This window comes from Phalacrocorax carbo, chromosome 4, assembly GCF_963921805.1.
Source record: "Phalacrocorax carbo chromosome 4, bPhaCar2.1, whole genome shotgun sequence".
Classification (NCBI taxonomy): Eukaryota; Metazoa; Chordata; class Aves; order Suliformes; family Phalacrocoracidae; genus Phalacrocorax; species Phalacrocorax carbo.
In genome coordinates, this window is record NC_087516.1 from 73,611,008 (window position 1) to 73,637,592 (window position 26,585).

General features: G+C 36.0%; 1 long non-coding RNA gene across 1 annotated transcript in view; it reads right to left on the reverse strand.

The window, feature by feature from the left end:
- Positions 1-3,360: 3,360 nt before the first annotated feature.
- The window catches only part of LOC135313173 (uncharacterized), a 242,739-nt gene continuing 219,514 nt past the window's right edge, over positions 3,361-26,585 (reverse strand). The window contains exons 5-9 of the long non-coding RNA XR_010372798.1: positions 21,532-21,601; positions 19,718-19,829; positions 16,580-16,689; positions 7,149-13,901; positions 3,361-7,053 (exon numbers count right to left, since the gene is read on the reverse strand). This is a non-coding gene — a long non-coding RNA (uncharacterized LOC135313173). The remainder of the gene's footprint in view (positions 7,054-7,148; positions 13,902-16,579; positions 16,690-19,717; positions 19,830-21,531; positions 21,602-26,585) is intronic.

The following is a 26,585-nucleotide window of genomic DNA, read 5'->3' on the forward strand; positions in this document are numbered from 1 at the left end:
AATGCCAGGGATTGTGCTCTCACCTTTGATTACCATGAGTTATCCATTATTAGCCTACCAAACAGCTATGGCCCAGTAAGGCTCCAGAAGACAAAATTCCAGTAACCCACACTGACATGGATCATAGAAATTTGAAAACAAAAATTAAAAAGTGAACTTGTTTAAAGGTTTTCAATATTCCCACATTTATATCTTCAAAATTTATGCAGTCTTTAAAGTGTCAGATTCCCCCCCCTCTCATTTCTTTTATGCTTTTAACATAAGCCTCAAGTAAAGAAAGACAACTCCTTGTGCCAATGTCAAAATCACCCAGACGAAGATTGGGTAAGTGACATCACAGTTCATGTCTTTTGTGTTATTTTTAATTGGGTGATGCTCAGATGATACATGATGCTGAAGTGCCAGCCTTTTATTAATTAGGCATATATATCTTTCTCGAAAGTATTTGTCTGCACACTGGGAGGGCTATTAAGTCTCTTGCACAGCCCACCACATAATTATATGTTGAGGGGAGAAAGAGAAAAAGTGTTCCATCAAGAATTACATCCATGCTCTCAAAATGCATCCCAAGCCAATAAAGGAGGAGGAGTGCTAGGAAGAGGAGGATGTGAACCTAACAAGCCTTCCAGAAAGAAGAAATGGGATGAAGATATATTAAATGTAAATGGAATTCCATTTTTAGCATGTGGTCAGTGATGTATGAGCTCAGAACTGAACTCATACTGCGTGAAAAATAGGAATGGCTGGAAATCAGCTGTGCTACCAAATGGAAAATCTCAGAAGAAAGCACCACTATTGCTCAGCTCAGCAAATTTACATAAGGAAGAAACCATCTCTTCTTTCAGCAGCTTGCAGCTATTTTGCTCAGCCTAGCAGTACCCATCAAGCATTTCAACCTGGGTGCCAAAATCACTTGGAAATGTAGGTCCTAAAACAACAAAAGGAAATGGAAAGACTAAGGTCAAGCTAGGTGCCTAACACATTTAAATAAATCAAACCACCATCCGGAAATAAGAGCATGCTTAGAGGTTAAATTTATATTTTAGTGTCTCAAATAAAATGACTTGATTTTAAAAAGGCAGTAAGGATAACATATCTCAGCTGGAAAATTATAACCCAGACATTGACCTTTAAGTACTCAGCCTGAAAACCTCATGTGTGCTTGTTTATTGTAATCTTTGTTTTAAACGGGCTGGAATCAGTTCATAACCTTTTTTTTGTCTCAAATTAAGATTACTTTAAACATTTATTTAAAAGGATATGTATAATTCTTTATAACAATACACAGTATTAAATGTTCCTTACTACTGTTTCTTCTTTTACTTTCAGAAAGCTAATGGTAATACCAGCTTTTCTCCTTTCTTTAAAGGTTATGAAACACAATGTCTAATAAATCCTCCCAACTGTTTCATATTTTACTATATCCACATTTATCCCTCTTTCAATACTAAGCTTGAAAGGTTCAAAACAGGAATCTCTCTCAAAAGTCAATTTTAAACGGAATTGCTCTTTTTGTTTTTGACCCAGTTTAAAACTGACAACTTCACTTTATCCCCCTTAGAAAAATTCTTTATTTCAATAACATTTATTTTTCTGGTTGGAGACAGAGCTCTCAAATGAGGCTCACTATTCCAGGCCGTGGGAGGTTCATGTGCACCATCCTGCATACTCACCTGTAGCACAGTGGATGCAAATGCTTTTCCATTTGAAGTAAAAGAACGTAAAATGTGTTTATATTTAGTCACATAAATCAAATGAATCATTAACCTCCCCAATATTCTACCAGAAGCCAGTCTCTAAACAAAGATTTATGCCCTTTGTATTGCCCTGTCATAGGCCATAACGTCCTATTTTTATCACCATAATGTTCAATTATATCATGACTTTTAATAGAGGGTGTTGAGAAGCCCCATTACCGTTGAACAAGTTTGGGTTAAGAGTTTATTTTAACACCTTGGAAATGCAGAAGCTATCAAAATACTTAGATGATGTAGGATATATGTCCCTATGCAGCCTTCCAACGGGAAGAGGATCATCACTTCCAGGCTTTTGCAGTAATCACTAAGTGGATGCTCATTACGCAGAAGCCTGAATATTAAGATAAGTTAAGAGGCATCAATGGTAGCTAATCTGCACATGAAAGTGCAAGTGAGATGAAATTTTTAAATTTATTTTCTAGGCCTTTACAGGGCTGGTTGTCATCCGACGTGATTTTCAAATTGAGAGATCAGTTTCTCTTGAAAATACCTCAGAGAAAGCAGGCAATACTTTAAAATTATTTTTAAAAGAAGAAGAAATAAGGTACCCACATTTCAAAATTTTAGAAACTAAATTAATTGAGAAATCAGAACCCCAATTTCTGAGTCTACTTACAGCACTTTGTACAATTATATTGTAATACTTAGAGAAATGAGCCTTCAAATATATGAATTACCTGGTATAGAAGCAAAGCCTAACAACTTATCATACATTTTTGCCCCAAACTGCATAGAGAGACCCTTGAGAATCACCAAGAAGCTCAGATTTTTGGCAGACATCACAAAAGCAAAATTAATTCACATTCTTTGTGCATGAAATTTCTGACCTCCAGGTAGTACAGCCCTGACCTTTTATGGTAAGGATACTTATCATATTACATATAGCACATACAGTAACTATGTTCTGCACTTCTTATTACCTGGGTTAGTATTAATCTGTTTCCATGAGTACAAAAAGCATGCCAGTCACTATTTGTGCCCCTCTGAAACAGGAAATTCACTTTACGGTGTATTGAAGACAACATACAAAACATGCTGTGTAAATATAATGAAACAATGGGGAAAAAATGTGCTTCTATCTCAGCCTTGCGAAATTGTTGTTGCAGATGAGTATACCTCTCTGAATACCTACTGAAGTCTGTTTCTATTATACTTATTTTTATATGCTAAGGTACTGTGCAAACAAAAAGCCTTATTGAAGGGCATCTATTTTAACACTTTTAAAGGATTGCGACACCTTTTAAGACCATCATTTTTACTAACTGCAAAGATTCAGAGCCCATTTGTCAGTTATAAACGGTGCTTTCAGTGTCATAAAAATTACTCATGCTGAGTCACCTGAAATAATACAAAGGAATGTTGCACAACAGAAAACTGAATACTAGAAGAAATATTTGTTTCTGAATTCTTACATTGCTTAGCAAAAGAAAATCTTAATTCATGTAAGAAAGCAGAAAGTCCAGCATTTGCAACATCGTTAAACTGCTTAGCATGCATTGCTTGATGGAGAGAAAGTAGAAACCAAATTTGATGAAAGTATGTAAAAACTGAGGAATGTTCAGAACAAAAAAGAGAGTAAGGAATGTATTCTGATACATTTAGCCTATTTTATAATGTAACATCTGATTCTTCAAAGAATTTACTAAGTTATTCGATGAGCAACTTTAGTCACAGGTCAAGTCATTCCATCAAATCCCATTGATGTACACAGGTAAATAGAAAGGTTTAAATGAAAGTAAGAACTCTAAAATAAAGTATTACCTTCAATACACAATGTGGTGGACAGCAGAGAGGCAGTCAGACCAAGAAAAGTTTGAAACAGTTAAAGTTCAGATTTATTTAGTAATTATCCTTCAGTTTACCGCTGTATGAATTCATTTCTATTAAATTATAACATCAGAAATAATCTCAGCCCAGCCAGGGTACAGTGTATCAGGAAAGTATGCATAGCTGTAATTTGTACTAAATTGTAGTTTGTTGTGCACCTCATTTAACATCTGTGGCTTCTCAGTTTTCCTTTTTTCTCTCCCTTTATATAATTTTGTATTTATTTTCCCAGTTCTCTTCTCTGCTCCGTGGCCCATCCCTGCTTTCCTCTCTTCAATAATTAAATTCCCACCTTCGTGACTGAAGCACGACAATGTTTCTCATTAGAGGGAATCTACTTTTTTAACTTTGCTTTTGTTAGAGATTCGTGAAATGCCTTTTGAAATTTTTAAAGACAACACCCTTGAAGAACAGATTAAAAGCAGAAGAAAATGAACGGTAATGAGCTCATTTTCAGAGAAAAGAACTCATTAGCATGCAGTCTTTTTGATTTCTGTCAAAAGAATGGTCCTGGGAGCAGTTCCTTCTCCTGCCTTCAGGAAATGTCCTGTTAGAGCATGGCGGGGTGGGAGGGAAGAAGATGGGGGAGGAATAATAAGGAATAACAACTTTAATAGGTATTTCTTTTAATGAAAGAGCATTTTATCACTGAAAACCCAATTTAGACATGAATTAGGGGACGCAGTTTTACAAGTGTTTTCAGTTTTATTTTCTCTATTCTGTTTTCAGAATCTCCTTAGAATGTGTGGTAAGTGGTTTCATCACCACCTGGGAGGGGGTGGGGGGTGCGGGAAGAGGTGAAGCTCATGTTTCTAAACTGCATCCAGAAAGGTCATGATCTCTCAAAAATGTCATTAGTGTGTTACTTCAGTGTAGCCAAGTGTCTAGTAGCTGGGCTCCTTCTCTTGGATGCAAGTGCAAGTCTCAAGCGCGTGTCTGAAGTACATGGAATTTGGGTGGCTCCTTTTTTTCATTTAGAAGAAAAATTTTATCTTGGATTAAGAAAGCTTTCCAGTGAAGGCTGTCTCAAGACATACGCTTTTACAAGTTGGCAATAAAGAAGAAGGAAAAGGAAGCAAATAATTTCAGTGAAACATTTTTCAGCCACAATTCCCTTGTGGTGAAATATGTCCGACCAACTGTAGTCTGAAGTTTGCTGCTCACACCTTGCATTGAAGAACATTCAGCTGTCTTTCAGTGTGTCTTTGAAGATATGTTTGGTCTACAGTCATAACATTTTTATGACAGAGACATTTTTATGACCCTTACTTCCCACCTATTTCCATTGGAGGAAACCAGGAATTACTTCATTTGTGGCAACAACAACAGCAAAAAAAGAGATGGAAATATCTTTAATGAAATTCCATAATTTTTTTTCATAAAATAATCACATTCCTCTCATCTATATATTTTTTAAACAATAACAATATAACTTCCGCCCCCAAAAATATAAATTAATAAGAATTATATCCTGGAAACAGATTATAAGCCAAATATCTTTCAACTGTATGGAAAGTTAATTACCTGCTTCAGTGAATTTGGAATCAAGTTCAGATAAAACAAGAAGATTCCTTGTACTGTGAGGACCAAAGTAGATAGGCATCAAATAAAGAAAAGGTTATTCTCAAGCATATGAAAATTTTCCTCTCAGCTGTGCCTACACAATCTCTGTTAGACTCTTCAAAGTGTTACAAAATTAGTGCATCACTTCTAAAACATCTACTTAAAACTGCTGGAAAAAATTCAGATCCCAAGGACAATAACGCTGACAAATGCACACTTTCATCTCGTCTGCCTAGTAGCGTATCTAAAACATGCACTAATTGGCATTTGTTTAGTCTATTCTCTTCAGCTTCTTAAATAATTATTGGATTTGCCATTTCTTCTTCTTTTAGCCAAGCTCAGTGTCCTAAGAGACATAGTGAAGATCAATTACCTTGTTTTTATTCTTTGTCACAATAATGTATTTTACTGTTCATTCATTACTACACAAGTTTAAACTTACCATTGGATGCCTGCTCTGTATTGGTATGTGACAAATAAAAAAGGTGCCATTTCTATTTTCTCAGAACACAAGTAGCAGATGTTTCCAAAAACAGCTTTGTTAGTCCCCACAAACAAAGTCCATTTTTACAAAAACTAGTATTTTATATTAACATTGCTCTCAGTATTTAACCGTACAACTAAATAATTTATGAAAATCCATTAAATAGAAAATTAATGTAAAGGTCACTAAAATATCAGAAGAAAAAGTTGATGCTGGAAATCACTGATATCTCCAACTCTGCATAGAAATATCATGCAGTGCTTTACTCAAGACATTTTAATACTAAGTGTGGGCTTTTTTAAAAAAATAAAAGCCACATATAAATGTACTTATCCATATAAATCCTTTATATCTTTGTAAGACTACTGAAGTGAAAGACACTGATGAACAGGCCTAGATATAATTTTCCAAAACAAAAATGAATTACAAAAAAAGAATTTTAATATTTTATTAAATATACTGAATACCGTCCTAGAATTTTATCAGTCTCCAGCAGAAATCTTACTTTAAAAGCAAAAACAGGATTTTCAGGTTTTTGCCCCACCCACAACATCCTCAAGAATCTAAGGAAGGAAGAATAGAATTTTCATTCATTTTCAAACTTTTAGTGTAAAACAGAAAGCTTTTTTTTTTTTTTTTTTTAAAGTAAGGGCCCAAAATTGGAGTAACATCATCTGTTAGTCTGTTGAGGTCAGTGTTCTTTTACACACCAGTTTATTTCCAGTAGCTTCTCACTGCTTGCTCAAGCAGCAGAGAAGGAATACGACGTTTTGTTCCTCTCTCCACTGCCCCCATTTTAGAGGACAAGATGTCTATGAAAACGTCCAACTCTATAACTAGGCACATATAAATAGTTCTGTATTTTTGTCTCAAATCACAATTTTTCAGGAATCCATTAGGTTGCTATGAGCAGATCACTATAGTAAATTTTGTAACGTGTCCTCTCACGTTGTTCTAATGGCAGAGGTATTTGAAAAACTTTCAAAATACATTTCCAATTTTGACTCGTTATGCAAATAGTTACTGCATATTAACATTTTATTGACAGCAATATCACAGCAACCAAAATATGCTTTATGAAACGCTAAGATAAAAACAGTATCAGTACAATTTCCTTAAAACTACAGGTGAGTCCTCCTAGCCTCCTACCTCATTTATTCAAAGTCACCTAAAGCAGAGTTCAGCAGAATCAAGCGTGTAAATTATTTCCTCCAGGAAGGGAGAGACTTACCTTAGCGGCTCACCTGTACTGGTGAGAAATGCGATGGCAGCTACCAAAGAGAGATCCTCATCATCCAGAAAGTGAGGCAAAGCAATAGCGCTCCCCAATGAGATGGGAGAAAAATAGGTAAGGTAAGAACAGTGGGTTTCAACTTCTCAATTTGTAAACTCCCTGCACATTTTCCAGAAGCGTGGCTCCCTCTGTGACAAATATTTAACAATAGTTAAAAAGATTTGCTCACTTAGAAATGGTGAGGTGACTTATTCTGGAAAATACAGTAAATAAAAGAACTAACTTGGGTTATCAGCTTAATTTGTAAGAGCCAGCGCTTCAGTGTCTTCCTTATGATTTTCAAAATGTGAAATAACCTGTTAAAGGAGAACATGAAAACTGCAAATGAAGTGGCTGGAATAAAACTACTGCCAGTGCACCTTACAAGACCAAGGAGTCCTGACCTATTCTTTAATCTTTTACACAAAAAGAACTTGATCTTCAAGTTGCTTCCATGAATAATTCACACATTCTCCAATTCTTTGTACGGAAAGTTTTCTTTCAGAAATAATTCCAGCATGTAAAATCGGTGAACTCAACTCTACAGTAATCGAGTCCTTTCAAAACTGCATGCAAAACTTCCTTTAACCAACACATTAGGTCAATCTGTCCATGTCAGAACTACATCAATAAAGTCAGCATCTTGGCACATTTCTGACTGTTATTTCCTGACTGATGTTTTAGGTTAAAAATAAAACTCATTCAACCAAAGCTGTGACAATGGGAGTAACTAGCCTCAGGGTCATGGAAGCTATCTGTTAGTTTGCTGACTGCTTTCGCTACGCGTTTTTGCTGCTCTGTGTCACCGAGCCTTGCTTGGTACTGAGCACATGACAAGGTCCGTTTGTTTTGCTCCGAGCGCTCACTTCGTGCCCATCTTTTCTCAAGTCTCTGCCATTTTTCTTGGTTGCTTGGTGCAATCATATTTCCCATGCCCACAGACAGCTGATTACATTAACATTGCTTGTACTGAGCTCATTCCAACTGTTTTTTTTCTCTAAAATTGATACACAAGAAAACTGTAAGAGCTTTAGCTTCGCTATAACATCAGTTGTTGTGCTACCACGGGTTCTAGAAAGACAAATAAATACCCAGTAAGCTGTTGTATTGGGTTTTGTTTGTGGTGTTTTTTTTTGTTTTTTTTTTTTTTAAATGTGTGGTCTCCGTGGTCACTGGCTACCAAGGAAGTACCTTTCAGCTCACTTTTTCTGCTGTTCGCTCCAGCTCTGAGGGAAACTACAGAAGACAGTAGTAAACTCCCATAAGCACCAGTAGGATCAGAATTTAATTCAGTGTATGGATCGCATATAGAATTACTGTGAGAAGCTCGCTGTCAGCATTATGATACACAATGGCCCCATTCACTACTCGGACTCATTTGATTATGCTGCCTGTGATACTTCCTTTGAAGCCAGTGAATTGAGGAACAGACAGAAGACAGTAGGTAGGCAATTATGCTGTCAAAGAGCTGACAGAGTTTATGTGGCCTTGCTCTGAGCCTGAGTACTTTCTAGGAATGTAAAATAGATGATGGTGGAAAGATAAAGGAATTGCCATTGGTACACAGTGTCCCATGTGTGTGGAAGGGGGTACACCCTCCTTCCACGTCATTTTCTTGGGCCTTGGGTTCCCTACCAGTGTGACAGCTGTGCCTTCAGAGCCATCTGGCCAACGTGATGGGGGCAGAATTTAGGCACCTAAATGTGACTGGGGGAATTTTGAAGACACTACTGTGGATACAAGATCAGACAAACATTTAAATTCCTTCCTCATTTTAAGATATGAATACGTACAAGCAGGATTCATTTCTTCCATTAACTTCAGCAGCATGAAGTATGCATTGAGTAAGTTTTAACAGGAAAAATTATGTGAGTGAAATCCTGGACAATAGTGAAAAAAAAATCCGAATACATTGCAGTGGGTACAAAACTTTTTTTTTTAAAAATGTGGCCATTCATTTTGAATGCAAACAGGAAAAATAAAAGATCTATGGCACAGGACCCCAGCAGATCTCTTCCTCACAATTTCAAACAGCAGTTCTCTCATCACCCATAAACTCATCTGCCTACATAACTCAGGGATCTTTTTTTTCTCCTGTTCCCATAATTTCAAGAATACACTGTAAAGTCCATATTCAAGGCAAGTTTAACTTTGGATCTCCCTCCTGTCTATACAGATTTTTCTCTGAGGAAACGAATACTCCCTTTGCAAGGTAGAAGAAAGCCCAAGGTACCCTTTGGATTCCAAACCCAGAAACACTCTGCTGAGCAGTGTACTACGGCTTAATTCTAGCTCATGGGTCGTCTTCCATACAGATATTTTTTCCTCCACGTTTTAAGCTTCAGGCTGCAATCTTTTGTAATCCCAGCAGAGGGCAATATAATTAAGCCATTAATAAAAGGCTTTTCAAGGCAATTGCTGACAAGCTCCTCCAGCGTGCCTCAGGTTTTGTTGTTGATGTGGGTTTGGGTCCCCCCATGCCAAATGTTTTAATATTAAAACTGCTTCTGATCCCAGAAAGGTTCATACTGTTTATTTCTCTTTTACTGCCCAAAATGCACAGGTACATTCCCAATGCCTGAAAATATGTCTCTGGAAAGTCACGACACAGCCATCTTCACTACCATTTCCTCTCATCCTCAGTCACCTATCTGAATGTAAATGCAGTTACGGTATGCCTCACATCCATAAGAAATCTGCACATTAATATGTAGTTTTAAAAAGATAGTCTCAAAGGTACCTCTTAAAATGGATTAATGGGCAAATTGGAAGCAAATAAATTGAAAGTACATGATAAATGTTGTTTAATTCATTCTATGGCTTTGCTATTCACACACATTCATCTGTGCAGGCAGACACATACATATGAAATGAAACCTCACTTTCAAAGCATAACTGCAGGGAAACCTGCACTGAGAATGAACAGTAAAGCATTATTTTACAGTATGCAAGTTTATGGGTCACGAGAGATCACGCAACGTTTGTAAAGATTATCCAAATGATAAGGCTCTGCGGTTTTATTTACTGAAGTCTAGATACATTCAGACACTTATGAGTTCTTAGAAAGATAACCAAAGCTCTAAGACAAGAACAGAACAGCCACCTGGCAGATTTTATAAAACTGCACAATACAATGAACTGTATTAGAGTTTCATAATTCATGAAGGAACAATATCCCCTACTGAGCATTATAACCAGTCAAGATAACACCAAGAACAGCTGGTAAGTCTGCCAGTGTGATTTCCCTCTTCTTGAGTGCAATGAGATAAACGTATGAAACAGCTGGAAAATATATTCAAAGTATGATTGGCACAGTGTCACAATAAAAGTGCCAGGTAAGCTGATTGCAGAACAGTAGCTTTATTTATTTCTTGTCTAATTTCTAACAAGACTCGTATGTGGGTGGAAATCATAAAGTGATAATGCATTTCTGTGTATCTTTATGTAGGTTCCATAAATGCAAAAAAGCGAGGTCTTGTGCTAAAAGTACTTCATTGCAGTGTTAAAAAAATAAAAGTTTGAGTCTTCTCATCATTACCTTTGTGGCACAGCATTTGCCATCTTCAGTTCACTGTGTATAAAATTGCAAGTTTTTCCTGTATGCCTGCATGTCTGTTGAGACTTTGCACAGCAAGAGGAGATTGCAAGTTCTGCCGTAAGTCAAACATTCACAATAAAAAGGCACTCCTTGGCTGAGCTGAGAGTTTTCAATGGCATTGTAATATAACCAGTAAACAGTTAAATGCATCATTAAACCAATGTTTACAAAAACCCTCTGCATCAAATGTTCTAATTTTCTAGTAGGTCACAAAAATATGAGGGTGAGCATCTTTACTGGTGCGTCACAGGATATGTGATGCCATACAGGAAACCGCATGCTCTGTCTCCTTGCATTTCCAACTAATTTCCTCATTGGATTGAGAAAAAAGGCTTGTGAAAAGAGAACCGGTATGCCCTGCTTCTATTTCAACCCTTTGCAGGTCACACAATCTAGCATCCACTTGCAACTGTAAAATGGACTCTTTATTTTCATGGAGATAGCTATTATAGAAGCAAAAGATTCTTCTGTACCCCTTTTATCTGTAGTGTTCTGCTAGCTTTTGTTCACATGAAGAAGGCAAAAAGGATTAGATGACTCGGTCCATTAGAGGTTCATAGTGGGCAAAAAAAACCCCCACGTTATCTTCCTTGTGCTGGAGGGTGACTGACAGGAAGATAAAATTACCAAAATGCTTATCAGAGTACCTCTATAAGCAATGGACGCAATGGTGCCTGAGAGTTAAAAAGTTTTTGACATTTGAGAAATAGTGAAGCACAGAGAGAACGGTGAAGTTTCTATTCTTGGAGGTCTTTTAAAGGTATAGCAGGCTAAACAAATATCTGACAGAAAAAAAACCCCAGTGATTTCAATCATCCTGCTTTGGGACAGGAAGGTGGACTTGATCTATAAAGATCCAGCTATATTTCCCTAGTTCCCATAGATCTGTGTCTTCTAGCTGGATTCTTTTTCAGTAAGATGCTAATTAAATGAAAGGTTTTATTTTTTTCCCTGTTGCTGGGATTCTCACGGTTGCTTTCTTTCAGACAGACAGATATTCTAGTATGTGTGGGAACTGAGATCACAGCTTAGCCTGAGTCAGGGCACGTTTTTAATGAACCTTTTGGAAACTCAGTATCCTTCAGACCACTACCCTTTTGAGATATGACTGCCATCAGTCAGCAGAGCCTCACATCGTTAAGGGTCATTCCTTTTGGAAACATGACTAATTATTTTTAGACAAAATACTTCAGATTTCAGCTGAGTTTGACCCTTTTGTTTCTAACATTTACGCTATTGGATGCAGTAAAGCTACTGTTAGATTTGGTTGCCTATACACAGGCATTACACAGGGATGATTAATGGCTTCTGTTCATGGGGCATTGCCAAAACTCCACTTTCCTGTGCAGTGCAGCAGCAAGAAGATGATATATTGCAAGGAGTTCAGAGTTCAGAGAATGCCATCTAAATTAATTACCAGTTTGGAGGGACTGATTCATCGAGGAAACTTGAAATAATTAAATATGTACAGCTTTGCCTGAACAAGACCTAATAAACGAATAATCAAACACATGTAATATTTTAACATCAATAAAGCTATCTCAATTAAAAAGTCAATATTTGCATATCTTAACCACACCGTGGCATCGTAGGTCATGACATTTGCCTAAAATGAGATCCAACTGCAGCCTAAAGGGTAGAACTATACAGAAATGGACTAAAAAAACAGCTTAGCATTAACAAAATGGTAGTATAGTTCTGATTGGTAGTAATTTGCTGTTCAGAATTAATGGTTACACAGCAGTGCCCCATGCTTGCAGGAACACTGCAAAAAGCAGTGGCTCCCACTGAATTTCAGAGGCATTAAGAATGAAACTTTACCCTCGTCCTCAGAAAGCAGCAGGGTGTACACTTTAAAAGGGCATCCCATTTTGAGCATTTTAAAAAACACTTTGTATAACAAGGCAGAAAATTCACTGGCAATTCAACGTAGACAAGGGCAAAAGGAAAAAAAGTCTTTCAAGCTGGATGCCAAAAAAAGCGCCCAAAAGCCCAAAACCTTGAAGAGCTAGTTAAAAGCTGAAAGACTTTCTTTTCTCCAGCTATAAAACACTGCTCCAAACTCAGACACATGAAAGACGGTGAGAACACCTTTGCTATTTTATTCAGTGATGTGCTTTTTTCTGAAATAAAGTTTCATATATTCATGCTACAGTTTACTTCTTTTTACTTATTAGCCTTAAAAATGTTATATATTTATATGGTGAACAAAAATTATACCTTACATCGGATAAAAATCATCAACAATAACAGTAAGAACTAAATACACATCCAAATATATCCTTTTGGTAGGATGGGAAACCATACATCAACACTCAAGACAATTGAATGTTTATCTGATTTGCAGCTTCGTTGCAAAAGATTTTTTTTTTCCCTTGTTCAGACACAGAATGTTTTCAGTCATGTTCATTTAAGTGATCCAGAAAATACCTTTCTTTTTTCAACTCTGCAAATGGCCTAGGCATCTAGTGATTCTGTTTCATCAAATCCATTTAATGTAGAGCAGTAGATTTTGTAGTGTTTCTGTTTTAACTCATCATTGCATATCACTTCTATATATTTTCATTATAGAGAAGAATAATTTGATCATTCTTTCATGTTCTAATTAATATCACTTGCTAAAGTTTTATGGTTTGTGGCTTTTTGCATAAAATTGTTTCTTTTGAAAAAAGGTCTACCCTTAGCATTATAAAAATACACAGTTAGAAAAAAGAACACTAATAAAGTTTTAAATAAAATCTTGCCTTGTATTTTAAATAGTAGAGTTGTCAACTTTGGCTGAGTAACTACATAGGTATGGGGTAGCATTCAAATGCTTAGCTGGGAATTTAGAGCTTAAACCCAGCTGTCTAAAAGCAATCTATTGGACTGTCCCGATAGAAAGATCCTTGTTTCAATGAATCCCCAGCAGCTGTGTATGGGTGTCACAAACTAAGTGTCTTTTGATCAGTGCAGAATCTAGCACCATATCTTCTCTTCGCCATGCTGGAGCATTTCCCTTGGCCCCTGTCTTGACTTCTATTCAGTAGAGGGGGTAGCCCTTCCTCACCCACTCTCCTACTGCTTTCCTAACACTCCTGCTGACTCCCCAGAGATTTAAACAAACCCCTTCTCGGGTCTCGATTTTCTATTTTAGTGTGTCATGCGAGGATGAAGTAGGAGAGGGAGACACAGAAGAGAAACTGAACAGAAGCATAACTTCCCACATGTTTGAATACATCATCTCTTTTTAGATAGTACAAAAGCAAACAGTTAAGGAAAAAAATAAAAGGAAGCTCTAAACACAGTTACCTGATTAGTTTCCCCAATGCTGGAGTCTAATTCCCTTCTCCGTGCGGCCACGGCTGCTCCAAATTACAGAACTAGTCAGTCAGGCACAGTCTCATTTGAGGCGTAGCCCTGTAAACACAATTTTTGTCATTCCTAGCAGATGGCCTCAGGCTTTGTGATGACCTGACCCAACAGTGCCAGGTCCCAGGGCTGGGCTGGACTTGCCATGGCCCCGGCCAGATTTAGCTGTGATAATGGGCAAGTGACCATTGCCTCCCTTGCTTTGTTAATAATTGTTAAAGCGTTATCTGGACAGACAGTAAACTCTGAGTTCCATATATACATACACACACATATATAGGATGTCACCTTTTGCTGACAGCAAGAGTTTGAAACTAACAGAGCTCACAATCATAAATATCAGTAGCTTTTAGTCTTTTGCCCAAATGTTCTTTAAAATGGCTGATAACAGACACCTTTTCAATAGTGTTCAACCTCCTTCAAAAATCATAAGGCTTTGTTTTCCTGTCGAACAATTTTGATGTTTCTAGCAAGCAGTTTATGCTACAAATTTCTCTTTTGCATCAATTATTCACTGGAACGAAATAATCTACTGGAGGGAAAGAAAAGAATCCACCTCAGAGTATTCTTCCACCATCTGCTCTTTCATAGAGATGGCTGTCAAATCACCTTCACTGAAGTACTGAATTGCACAGCGAAAGTGTCATTCTTTTTTTTTTTTAATCTCCACCTGAGATTAGAATGGGGAAATCACAGAAGGTTCATCCATAGATAACTCATCTCACGGGACCCCCCTAAGTGCATGTTTTTTCCTTTGCTTTACCGGTGCTGAAGAATAGCACATTTGCTGAGATCATTGTCCTTGTGACAGTTACATGACTGAAGCTGATAATACCATATAAACATTATCCATAGTGCTTTGGCAGTCATTCTTTTAAACATCAAAAATACGGAGAACTGGCACAGGGTAGGCAAAATGAAGTTTGTTAATATAAATTTATTTTTATATAATATATTTTTATATAATATAAATAAATTATAAAGATTGTAGTATATTGTTCTTATGATGTGTTTCAAAATGGACAGTTAATAAAGTATACCTCACAACGGCAGGAAAGAGATTGGGAAGACAGAAAATCTGAGGAGGAACAACTGCTGACAGTATAAAACCATTCAGAATGTCTAAGACACAGCAATATTATATGAAACACTCTGGGACAATGTTATGGTGTAAACTGGAGGAACAGCATTAAATAAAATGTAGAACAGACAAGAACAAGGCAAGGAACACTTGCAGAACTATTTCAACCATTTAAACACATTAAATTAGATGAAGCAATTGCCTATGGCACCTAGAACAAAATGATACTTTCATAAAAATCAATGAGTGTTACTCACTGAGTAAGAACAGGATTCCACTGAACAGTCAAATTCATATCTGAATTATAATTCTGTAAAACTGGAGTAACCCTAATAACCCCAATTCTTGTGATTACATATATATAATTGAGTAGTACCTGACCATAAGTATTCGATTAGCAATGACAGCTAATTGAAGCTAATCTCCCAACATACAGCAAGAGTTAAATATAAAAGAAAATGATTCAGATGTTACTGAAAAGAGTTTAGGGAATGATACAAATGCAGTAATTTGTTTAATTTCATGGGCCAAATACACCCATTACTATAACTGAAAAGAGCATTACACAGGATATTAATTAATTTTTGGTTTCAGCTTTTGTTTCTTCATTTCCAATAGCAGGGTTATCGCCACCATTCTTAAGGAGGCCTGTTGGTAGATACATTAGCTTGCGCAATATAATTGACAGGGGGAAGAAAGAAGAGGAAGAGTTCAAGGAAATCTTCCCACCCCAAAACTGAATTTCTTAGCTCCCCAATACCAATAGTTAAATCTGTTGTTCTGCTCTACTCAGTGTTGCTTGTTTGATTGCCATTCTTCTTGTCTGTTATAGGCTGGAGAGCCCGTAAGTGCATTCTGGACCTACTACGTGACATCCCAGTAATTCAGTCATGCGGCCATTTAGTGTTTCACATCTTGCATTGTCAATTAAAATTCCGTTCTTATTTCTGTGACAGAGACTGTAACAAGAATAGGACTGGCAAACCAGAAAACTGTTACGATGGTGACTGTAATAGGGAAGGGGGGGGAAGTAATTTTCCCCTATTCTTATACTATAAAGATTACACTTGTGCTCCTTGAATGATATGCAAAGAAATCCGTTCTGTTGGTAAGAAGCAGAAATGCCCAAGAACAGTAATTTATAAAGATATAAGACTCCCCTTGAACATATATACATATGTAACCATACTGACTTTTAATTAGCATAGTACATCAGAATTCATATACAGTCAAAGTGTTAGAAATGTTAAATTTTTGCCAATGCAAATTCAAAGCAAAGCATCATCTGTGAAACTGTTGCAATAGAACAGAAACAGGTTGGGTGGTTTTTTAACCCAGTGCAATTTTCTACCTTAATGGAGAAGCACACATTAAAAGCTGGTTCATAGCATTTCCAAGATTCTTTGTAATATTGTAAGATTTATTAAAGATGATGTGGTATTTCCTAGGCCTTTTGTTTCAACTTTAACAGAAATTATTTTCAGTCAGACAATTGGATATTCTCTCTCTCCTGAGGCATTTCATTTGGACTAATGTACTGAGACAACACACTTAGTAAAAATCAACTTCTAAGAGAATCTAAGAAAGATATGTGATAGGCAGCTTTGTTACAAGTCGGACCAGCTCATATAGCAATGAGTTTTACCTCTGTTAATGAACAATAAATGAACATTTGTCATCGAACACATCTGATTTCCTTAGTGGCTCTTGCTCAGTTTTTCAATTTATAGAACTTCATACAATGCAGTTCCTCACCTGAAACACAGCAGTGAATCAAATCAAGCATGACTGCATAAGTGTCTTCTAAATTTAAGAAACAGATCATGAACATTTGAATCACCAGCAAAGCAGTTTCATTCATTTATAGTGAAGTTAGAAACATCCATTCTCCATTGGGTAATTAGCAGTATGAGCATCGCAGAGGTGCCAGCTGTTTATAAACTTTAAATATGCAACTACTCCTGCAAGGATCTACCATAGGCTGTGATCCTGATGAAATGTGAGATGTACATAAACATTTAACAAAACACCGAATTTAGTGAACATCTTTTCATTAAGTACTGTAAGTCAGGCTTTTTAGACTTCTCTTGATGGATTCCTTAAAAAGCTTCAAAACAGCAGGAGTCATCACAGAACCAAACTCTGTCATATGGAGAAGATCATGATGCATCATCCATGTTTTTAAACACTACATTCTGAAGTGGGATGCCTACAGCATTGTTTTTGTGCATGTAACACTAATTTATGCCTTAATTTAGCTGGGATTCCTGAATTAAAACCTGTTCTCCCTGTAAATCAAAGGAGCTCAATCAAATACATATTTGTGTAACATGCCTCCATGACTCCACAGAAGCAGTTAGCGTATAATCAAAAAAGGGTTTTGAGCTATTGTCTCTCTACCTACATGCATATAGTCTTGCTCATGACTACTCAGATGATGGATATTAGTGTAGTCCGGGGTCTAGATACACCAAGATCCCACACATACAAGGGTCTTCTCCACTTCCACAGGAGGCCTCATGTTTCCTACCAATTTTAAGGTCTTCTAGAAAAAGCTGAGATTTTCTACAGTTCATAGCTTTCCTAGTGGCTGCTTTTGGCTCCCATTCCCTGATGTTTATGTTACTCACACTTTGTGAAAGGAACCTCAGTATCTGACATGCACTTCAGTATTTCATATTGATGGACAGATGCTGAAAAGCTCTATGTTCTAATGCCTAACCTCGAAACGCTCTACCATCTTAAATCATGTCAATTGGTTTGAAATATCATTTGGGGACTCAGAAAAAGGGAAAAAACAAAATCTTGGTTACTTCTAATAAAGAGTTCCTTGTTCCAAATCCTCGTTTCTAACAACAGAACCATTGCACACTACATAACTAGGTAACCCTGTACTCTGTATTCAGTACTGTCATGGACTAATATGTTTAATCAGTTGTCAAAGTTTATTAATTACTGCAAAGAACATAATTTGGTATTATCAACTAAAACTCAACATATCCTTTGTAATAGTAATCTTAATCTTTAAGAGCAGAAACATGATTTTTACTTTGTGTTTCAGTAACTCATATACATATTGTCAAGTTCAGGACACAAACAAAATACTGCATAAGTGAGTCTGTAAGTAGATCCTATACAGAGTTACTAAAATAAATTGAAATCTGAATAATTTTGGATAGTTGTCAGGTGATGGCATAGGATTAGTTAACAACACTGCAGGCAAAATACTTAAGAAGGATTAGGATACAGTTATAAAAGAAAGAATGTCTGTTTTCTGCATTAATGCCATCTTACCAAATAAAAATATTTGGCTCTGCGGTATCACAAATTGGAAGGAGTTTAAATATAACTATTTCTTTTTTGTTAAAACTGAAATCATCCATCAGATATCACTCAAAGCTACAAAAACTTTTATATGAACCACTTGCACCTTTGCTTTTTTCCGAGATCACAATACACAATCCGTCTTGCCACCATAGAAGAAAAAAAATATGGTGGCTTTCAGAACATAAGTTCTGAATAATCCTCAGGTTTTTTCAGCCTTCTGTCACCTCCCTACAATTGCCTAGAGCAAATAATCCTGAATGTGGCCCCTGTAACAAGTGTGAGAGAAAACAAAATGGACTTGGCCAACAAGGTGGCCTTATTTCGGCAGTTACAAAATACAGCACCAGGGAAACTTTGAAACGGTTCTAAATTATATTTAAGATGGATGATCACATTTTAACCCTCCTTGTCTCTTCCTTTTTCCTTCCTCAGATGTATTCACTAGAGCTTTTTCCAAAGTCTAGACAGAGATTATGTAATACTTCATTCCAATATCTATCATAAAAATGAATATATTTTTTATTCTATTATACATTATGACCTGTTAGGTGTAGGACATGAAAGTCTTTTAAGATGTCTTTTAGGATATATTTTCCCTCTCCTGAAGTTTCATATTACCTCTCTCAACCTTAGAAACGTTATATGTATGTATCTGAGAGCAAATCAGAATATATGACTCTGGAAGCTCTGTAATTAGAAAATTACCGTATTTTTAAAACCCAGAAGCACCATAATTAATTACTGCTCTGTATATCTTTGAAGGTTTTATTAATTTTTTGGTTAAAAGTGAAAAAAGTCATGTTTTTTTACCACTTCAAAGCTTTGTGAGGGTATCTTAACTTTTTACATAATTAGTTATCTCACCCAGGAATGACAAATTTTTCTAGGGCAAACATACTTTGTGCAGAAGTATGATAAAAGTAACGTTGTACCTTGCACATTTCATTGCATACAGCGGTGCGGGGGAGTAGGGGCAAGACATTTGAAATAAAGTAATTTTGTCATGGAAGATCAGCAATCCTTTGCAGTGCTTACTTATTCTGAAATAATATTTTCATGATACAATGCTAGTGAAGTTAATAACTGGCTTCTTATATCTGGATTTTGCTTGATTTTTGCTACATTTTTCATTACACTGTCACTTTCACACATTTATAGGAAAACATTAGCCTTGCAGAAGTCATCCTGAAATATGAATTGTACTAAAACGAGAAGCAAGAAGAAAACTAAATGAATGTCAGATAGTAGGCTTCCTACCCTTCTCTATATGGAGCTGTTCCATTCTAGCAGCTTTCATTAACAAGACAACTTTTCGTTGAATGGAACAAGTAACAGACTCATGAAGACAGATCATCAGAAAACTTCTTTATCTTCACTAATGCTGTTTCACACTAGTCTGTTTATTTTGTGCTCTGAGATTATTTAAATATTTTTTAAAAATATGATGAACACTTACTGGTTTGGTGAATGAGCTAAAAAATTTGAAACACTAAGGAGCCAGACATCTGTATCCATCATATTGTAGGTAGTGCTTTGGAGCTGTGAAGAACTGTAGTATCTTGCCACATCTACTGACAGGGTAATGGAGAGGACAGAATAAGATAATTCATATATTAGCACTAGAACTTGTCTCCAGTACAAGATTTGCTAAACTGGAATGTATTATTTATGCCATTTTTGTAGATTATGGGTCAGTGCTTTCCGATTATATTACAAGCAATTTAGGCAGATGCGTGATACACTCTGAAAAGAAATAAAACTGTCAGACCAGTCACTTCTAAGGCTTTTTGACCAATATCAGACACCAAAATTGCAAATACTGCTCCTCTGAATATAATTTCGTTTTTATTATGCTGTGCAATCAAATAAACACAGGCTTTGCTTCTTCGCAGGAGAGTTAGAAAATTGAAATATCAGAAATTTAAACCAGAAGTCTTTTAAGCTGACGATTGCATTTTAATAATCACCTCGCTGTATCTTAATATGTCACCACAAGAGACTATTTTTCACCTACTACACCACCTACACTATTTTAACATGCCTCCCTTTCACTTGCTTTATACTCCTCAGCCTTGCACATTCACATCACAAGTACACGCTAATGCATTCGACAGATTATCCAGCCTACTGTTCCACTCTGCAAGGTTAGTAGAGTTGCTCTCCTTCTTTGCCTGCACTTTAACTGTATCTCTTCTCACATGTATTCAGGGGTTAACGTTGACAGCTTTGGGGAATGTAATTGGTACTTGGGCAGGAGTAATAATGCAAGTAGAATGCCCTTGTTTACCTGGACATAAATTCTAATTTTGCATTACACAGGGAATAACCCTCAAGTTTTAAGTTTCCAATAAAAAAATAGAACATTTAATAATTAATTGCATTCAAAACAGAAACTTCCTTTTCCTAGCTTTCTTCAGTGGGGGGTGTGTGTGTGTGAGATTTACTTTTCCATTGAAATGGGAAGATGTAATTGTTTCTCTCTAAGCTTGTGGTAGTTTAGAGCTATTAGAAATATGATGTCACTTTTTTTCCAACATTGCTTTTCTAGAACCTTCTAGTTTGTTCTTTTTGCATCATTTTGACCTTACATTTTCATCTGCGTACGTGTAACTGTGGTGTAGATTAGGCCAGCTTCTTTTCTGTAAGAAGACACAACGACTTAGCTCACAGTGAACAGAATTTAGCCTCTTCATCATCTATGACAGGTCCAGTGGTAAGGAAAAAGTCCTTTCTCCCTGCAGGATCTTCTGTTACTGGTTATAATTTACATGAATCCTCCAATAAAGGTTATCATTTTCTTCACACATCCAGAAATGCTGTTCTCAAGTCACATCATAGAATTAACAGCGTAAGACCACAAGCACAGAACACCATACTCTTCTTGCAAAGGTTATACAGGCTGCACCGGCTGTGCTGGAATCTATACTGGAAGAATCCAGAAGTTCAGAGAACAGAGTTCTGTCCTTCTCACAGGACACAGACTGCTAGTTGTGCGAAGGGAGCCTGCAAGTATCATGAACTATAGCTGCTTTCCTCAAAGAAGTTGCAAGCTTCTCCAGCTATTTCACATAGGTTAAGACTTCAGCAAGACTTCACAAACAAGTGTTGAGAAACAGAGATAAAAAAACCTTAAGTGAATAAGGGCAAAATTGTACAGACTTTTCTCTGTTGGTTAAAGCTCCTCATCTACAAATACATCCTAAATGTAAGAAACTCCCACAAAAATGAGGTGTTTATTATGGCAAAAATGTTTTATAGAGACAAATTTACCTTTCCTGGTACAGAGACATTTTGTCAGAGAATTCCCACTTGACCACAATCTCTTCTAGCTTCCACTCATCTGTGTGAACAGTTCAGGGAAAATTAGTAGATGGTGAAAGAAAAGCTTGTTAGTTAATGAGCTTAACTTCAAAAAATGAGTAGCATAGCCTCTTAGCAAATAATTTAGAGTAAGATTTAAGAATTTGTTTCAAGGCAGGGCATGAAAAAGAATAATTACATATAGTTATTCAAATTGTGTCTAATATGAATTGAAGTTGCAAGCACAAATGGGACAAGTCTTATTTCAGAAAAGTCTGCAGGGCAAAATGGTCGGGTATTCAGAAGCACGTGCAGGGGAAGAAGATTTTATATGTTTGCTGGTTTAAGTCCTGAGTAACAATAACATTAAAATATTTCTTCTGTAAAAGAGATGAAGCAGGAAGGTCATAAAAGCCTGATGACACCAACTATTACTTAAAAAAAAAAAAAAAAGAAATCCAGATATTTTCCCTTTATTATGGGCATTATTTCAAGGTCTGGTTTACACACTAATTCTAGTTAGAGAGAGAGAAAGATCCTGAGAGTTTATAGGCTTTAAAAAGAGCCAGACAATATCCTCAGGTGGTTCTAAAGGATACATAGAAGCTCAATCAACAGTATTTTTCTCCTAGCATACTAAGTAAATATAAAAGTTTATCCAAATAGGCAGAGAGATACAAGCTCCTCTTCTGAGAATGAAGCTTTTACTTGACCAGGAAAAAAGAAACTTTTCAAGCACTTACTACGTTAGTTTTTCTCTGAAGGATATTGGTTTATCAGAAAATTTACCCACAAGGTATTTTTAATGAGCTACTCAAAAGATTTCTGTGCAAGAAAAGTTTAATACAAAGGCAATTTGTCCTAGTAATTTACATCTGTTTTCTATATACTCAGACTGAATTCACTTAAATATTTATTCAGCCTTTATGTTTCCTTTTGGCTAGAAATAACGCGGCTTAAACTTATCTAAAATACAACTTTACTCCAAATCTCTATGTAAATTTCCTGTTCTGGTGTCTGCTCACAAACAGTTCCCCAACTTAAACACTGTGAGGGAGCACATTAAAAAAGAGGGATAAATAAATAAATAAATGGAATTGAATTGAGACAGAAGGAGAAGAACTGCAGTAGGAAAAGCCTACTTGCCAAAAAAAAGCCCAGAAGAGACATTCCTGGCTCCCAGGACACTGTTGAGCGGATTCTCAAGGAAAACACTTAAATTTTTAATATTAATGCAGATGCACAAATTGGGCCATCTGGAATAAAAGCAATAAGTTTATCAACCCATGGTTACAACAGCTTTTTATCATATGCCATATGGAAACAATTATTCAAACCTCATTCAACAAAATACCTGATACTTCAGTCATTTTTGTATTCTATAAAATACAGGTGTTCTAACATTCAGAATGTACTGTATGTCCAGTAATGCATATGTATATTCACACTTCAGTCTGAGGTCAAATGGGAATATAGTCTATGTAACGCCTAAAGAAGCAGCTGAAATCCAAAGCATTCAAAAATACTACGTAGCATGCTCTTGTAAACATTCTATTTTTCTTTTCCATATACAAATGTCATAAACTTTTCATAAGAAACAGAAGAGTTTGTGTTTGTTCTGAGCTCTCACTATAAGCACACAAATTTGAAATGTAGAAGTACTGCAATTGCAGCTTTTTATAACTGAAGTACACCAAGTATTTCATTAATGCACAGCAGTATTTATACAGAAAAAAAAGGAATATAGAGCATATTCAACTACTGTTATGCATTACTTATATTAAAAAAGCCTCTCAAGTCATGTCCCACAGTCTGGCAAAAAAGATATTACGGCTGTCACCATGATTCTGTGTTGAGCCTTCCTCTTACATTGGCCCCAGATGAAATCATTGTTTACATCATGAGACCATGATGTAACATAAAATACATAAAAACACAAGTCCATAAAATTTGCTTCTTGAAGGAGGTTAATGACGTTTTAAGCAACACCAAAGTAAAAATAACACTAAAAAGATGTCGTCTTTATTTTTTTCACTATATAGAACATAACAGAAAAAAAAGTAAAAATATATTGACCAACATGGAAGCTTTCTATTTTACCCTGTACTTTTGCCAACAAATTTGAGACAAGGCAGCTACGTAATACCGAGACAATTCAACATCTTGGTATTGCTCTGGATGGACTGAATCTTACCAAGATCAATTGGCTAAAATACCACACAGCATTTCAGAAAACCATAGGAGACAGCTAAACTTGTTTCTGGTTTAAGCTAAGAACAATTCATAGAAGTCTGACCAATATAAACAGGGAAACTTTGCCTAAGTATTGTTTGAAAAGAGGCTCCTTCAGGTGAGGAAGGGATCTTCTGTACATACAAAAAGAGTTATCAAGCCCTTAGTAGTAGAAGACTATTTTTAGAACCATTATTTATTAAACTATGAATTTTAAGAAAAATTACCAAGCTCTAGAAATTAAGAAAAAAACCCAATCCATGATGCTGCATTAAGCCTTGTGTATATGCATGATAATTTAATTATCATAGATTGAAGGAGTTCCTCAGACTAAAGCAAAACAAAAGATACACAGATAAATTGCTAGCAGGTTAACATCTATAAACACGTTTAGAATTTACGATATAGTCCCACTCAGCTTCAATTTGGCCCAAGGGAAATTGTTGAAATTTTGCAGCTTGAAGAGAACAATTTTCCACACACATCCACGGTGAAGTCTTCAGATATAAGGTGTTGGTTTTGCTTTAAGCTTTACTTTGCATTTTGGAATTTAAAAGACAAAATGTAATTTGTCTTTAAAATTCAGCAATCAGAAAATCTGAATGGCCTAATGCTTGTCATGTTAAGTGGAAAAAGTCTCCAGTTTTCAATACAACTTGTAATAATAGTCAATCAGCAGGATTAGTTTTACATTCAGTATTATCTTAGGAAACTAAGAAAGTTTAATTAACATTCTTAAGCTGTTCCAGATAGAAATGGTAACATTACTGAGGTATAATCAAGATACGTGGTTTAATAAAGAGCCAACAGTAAGTGTAGTTTTGTTTGATTTCTTAACAAAGTACACTATTTTTAATAATTTATCCTTTGGAGTTTTTAAAATTTAGAAAACTTGGGTATCATAAGACGTAGGGGAAAAAAATCAATCTTTATATAGTGTATTATTCTAGTAAATAGAAACAATTAGAAAGTGGCCATCTAGTCCTATATTTTTGGTCTCATGAAGTCTGCAGTGATTCATTTGAGTAGTATGCAGCTGAAAATATCACTAATATTCTACAGTCTAACATATGCCTTGTTGTTGTAAACAGTGGCTACTGCTACAGTGCATTTGATATTGGGCAAAATATTTGAAACTTCTTAAAACTACAAAAAAAGGTGACTATATGCAAGCAGATCATCTATTTTAGAGAGAAGAGTACTAGAGAGTATAAGAACATCATCTGAGGTAAACAGAAGACTAGCAACATCTACATACACAGACATGGTAGAAATCGCTCATTTGCCAAGAAGCTGATTATCATGAGGAATGAAATTAAATGAACCTGGTGCTGATCATTGAAATACTCCAATTATTTGATAAAAATACCTCTGAAAAGCAGATCTGTAATGAAACACATTGAAAAAAGATGTACAGATAGAAAAAGATTAGAATCTGCACAAGAAAGCTTATTTGACCAATTTTTTGATATTATATAACGAATGTCAAAGGATCAAAGATTCCAAAAGGTTTTAATGTGATTGTAAAAGATCTGCCTTAAATGCCACAGAAAAAAAAGCCAATTTCAAGCTGTCCATCAACAACACCTGATCATTAAGGGGTGTGCAGATATGTAAAAACTCTACCTGTGTACCTACACATTAATATGAGCATCGAACTATAACTTTTGCAATCTGCCCAGAAGCTGACATTTGATATTTAGACCACCAGACTTCATCTTGAAAAAATTAATATATATGCACAGTCCAGATATATTTACTTAAAAAAAAATAATTTCATAAACTAAATAAAATAGTAAATTAAATTAAATACAAATTAGTAATAAAGATCTCCATTTCATCTCTGGAGAAATGCTGACATATTTATGGTATTTAAAATACAACTGACCGTGCACTCAAGTAGCCCAAACAAACCTCATCAACCTGCTCTGTCGATTTTTTTTCTCATCGTCAGATAAGGCTTGCTTCAGGGACTTTGTTTCATGTAATTAATAATTATTGGGCACTATTACAGTATATTAATCTTAATGGTTATCAACCAGCAGTTCCAGCTACCTGGGATCGATCAAATCTCCAATTTCAATAAAATCTTGAAGTACCTTAGTCTTCCCAACTAGAACTGGGTGCTGGTCACCTGCACCTGCCATCCTGGTCAAAGTCTGATAACAGTGTTACTTAGAATTTTGTCCTTGCAATGCTTGTTCATGCTGATGAAGCCAAGAACAGACAATATTTCTTAACTCAGGCTAGTGACCTAACACATGCCTTTGCTTCTTCAACCCTTGGGTTGGCTTAATAAGGTGCATCAAACAATTCTTTTATTGACCTACCTGTACGTTTTCTGACAGCATCAACTACTACTTTTCGCCACCTTGCAGTGCATGTATCTTTGTCTTATTTTGTCCTTTTCTGACCCTTTCAACTTCTGATAAAGAAACACAACAGGTCTAACTCTAGGGAAGACTGATTTTTTCACTTCACATCTCAATGCAGATGGACTGCAGTATGAATAAGCTACCTCATCCAATTCTCTTCTAATAGTACATAGCACAGTATGTTCTATTTCGTACATTATTTAAAACTTTTGTTGTTGTGCATTGATCTTGTGCTTATACAAGTGTAACAGCTTTAAAAGGAGGACCTTGTATCCATAAAAGCTGAGTGGCATTACTACAGAGACGCAGCTTAGCCCTGCTTTCAGTTCCACTGTAGATGTCATACAGTGAGCCCACAAGATAACAACGGACCTGAAGCTTGGCCTGTTTTCACAGATATATTGATCATGATAAAAT